The sequence below is a fragment of the Echinops telfairi genome, unplaced genomic scaffold (assembly GCF_000313985.2).
Source record: "Echinops telfairi isolate 266 unplaced genomic scaffold, ASM31398v2 ScPeMD7_7463;HRSCAF=8501, whole genome shotgun sequence".
NCBI classification, from domain to species: Eukaryota; Metazoa; Chordata; class Mammalia; order Afrosoricida; family Tenrecidae; genus Echinops; species Echinops telfairi.
In genome coordinates this window covers 2,291,288-2,293,882 of record NW_022111363.1, presented here as the reverse complement: position 1 = coordinate 2,293,882, position 2,595 = coordinate 2,291,288, and positions in this window count along the sequence as shown.

The window sequence follows — 2,595 nt, the reverse complement described above, 5'->3', positions numbered from 1 at the left end:
TTTCTTATTCCTTGGCCGGCTTTCACACGCATGTGGGGTGGCTGGAAAGATCATGCCTCAGGGTCAAGTCCACCCTACTCCTCAGTGTCATCTGTGCTTGTTGTTCAACACTGTAAGACGGTTCTCAACCTGTGGGTCATGACCCCTTTGGGGATCAAACGACCCTTTCACAGGGGTTGCCCGATTCATCACAGTAGCAAAATGACAGTGATGAAGTAGCAACGAAAATAATGTTATGGTTGGGCGTCACCACACATGAGGAGCTGCATGAAAGGGGCATGCACTAGGGAGGTTGAGAACCAGATTTGCCCAATGCAGTACGCTGTTTGATTTCTCCTCGGAGGCTTCTAGGAAGATTGATTGTGGATCCAAGGTAAATGAAATCCTTGACAATGTCAGTCTTCGGTGTGTCACAATACTGTCTCCGGGTCCACCGGTGGGGATTCTTGTCTTCTTCACATTGAGGTGGAATCCACTCTGCAGGTTGTAGGGGACTCCCAGCAGTAAGCGCTTCAAGTCCTCTCTCCTTCCGCAAGCAAGGCCGTATCACTTGCAGATCCCAGGCTGTCAATGAACCTTCTTCCAGCCCCAACACGGTATTCTTCTTCAGAGAGCCCCGCTTCTCGGGTTCTTTATTCAGCACAGAGATGGCACGCCCCGGTGAGACACACTGTTCCTGATCTCAAACTGTGGCGATCCCCTTGCTCCGTTCCAACAACAGCCTCTTAATCTGCATACACGTGCAACATGATCCCAATTAAGCCTTCTGTTTGAATCGTATCCTAGCTTATGATGACTCCCCCAGTCAAATGGTTCACATCATCAGTGAAACACACGTAAGCATCCTTCTGGTATTTCTTGCTTTCAGCCAAGATTCATTTGAATCAGAAGTCATATCCCTCGGGCCACATCCTCTTCGGGATCCGGCTTGCACTTCGGGCAGCCCCCGTCCACGTCCTGCTGTGATTGTTCTGGGCATTATTGCAATGAAAATTTACATGCATGTGTTCTTATTTGATAATTCCCACACTCTATTGGGGTCACCCTTCTTTGAGAGGAGCACAAGTATGGGTCTCTTCCATTCAGGTCACTAGGTAGTTTTCTTCCAAATTCCTTAGCACAGACAAGTACTTCTAGTGTTACAAAAGTGTTTTTGAAACATTCCAAATGGCATTACGTCAGTCAATTCCTGGAGCCTTATTTCTGGTTAATTCGTTCAGTGCAACTTGGACGTCTTCCTTCAATACCATCGGTTCTTTATCACATGCTGTTGAAATGGTTTTGAATGTCAACCAGTTCTTTTTGGCACAGTGGCTCTGTTGCCCCTGCCACTTGGCCTCTTCACAGACGTGCTACTGTGTTATCCAGAGCGAGCAGTCTGAACGAAAATGAGGAGGTGACATGTCTTTTATGTGTGACCTAGTCGAGGAAGTGACATGTCACCTGCAGGGCAATGGACTACTTTAGATGGCACTTCTAGTCATACCTTTGCCAATCCCCCCAAATGACTAGGTAGGACTACTCAGCTGCAAGGTGCTTGTGGCCCACCTAGAGGGCTGAATACGGTGCTAATGATATAAATAAGGCAGTTGGCACACGTGTGGGGCGTGGCTATGCGAATGAGGTGTATGTAACCCTAACAAGGGGATTGGTCGTTTTGCCTCCCAGAGGGAGAAAGGAGGGTCTTTTTTCCCTCCAGAAAGAAATGGAGACCGCATCCTGCAGAGCCGAGATGCTTCCATCAAACCTCCTCGTTCCAGGAGACATAGAGCTGGGACACTGCGCCCAGCAGGAGATGACCAGAAGCAGTGCGCGCAGGGACAGCACAACCAGGAACCCAGCAAGAGAAGGAGCCTGGGAAAGCCTGGGTTGCCCGAGGCACATAATGGGGGCCAAGGGCTCGGGGTGCCCACCCACCTGAGCTAGAGCTGAGTGCCTGTACACTGAGGCGAGGCTGCCTGCCAGAGTGGAGGAGTGCCTTGGGGCGTTTCTCCATGGAGCCACCAGCGCTTTGGAGCCACCAGGAGCTCTGGGCAAGCCTGTAGGAACTGCTGAGATGAGGCGGTCCTGATCAAAGAACTGCAACCTGTTGCCTCCCGATAACTGACCCGCTCCTTGTGAGGGTGGCCAGGAGGTCTGTGTAGCAAAGGAAGAGCCCAGCAGAGAAGTAGAGAGGAGTGCTGTGGAGGGACGAGGGTGTCAGAATTGGTCGGAAGACTGGAAGGCGGAGGTCCGACTGGCTCTACCTCCGAGGAAACCACTGGGGCTGAGGCCGATGGGAGCTGGCTGCTGTGTGAAGTCAGAGGAGATCAGACGGCCAGCCCCCCCCACCCCCCAACATCTGTTGACACCATCTTCATCTTTATCTGCCACACAAGCCGGCTCGATGCGCTAGGAGGGGCCACACAAGGGCACAGACACGGCCAGCAGGCACCGCTGTGACTGTTAGTGGCCAGTGCGTCCGTTCTGACTCCCGGCAGCCATCGCAGTCCTGCACCATCCTCACGAGTGTTGCGTCTGAACTCAGTGCTGCAGGCACTGTGTCAGCCCTCTCATTGAGGGTCTTCCTCTCTCTCATGACCCTCTACTTTACCA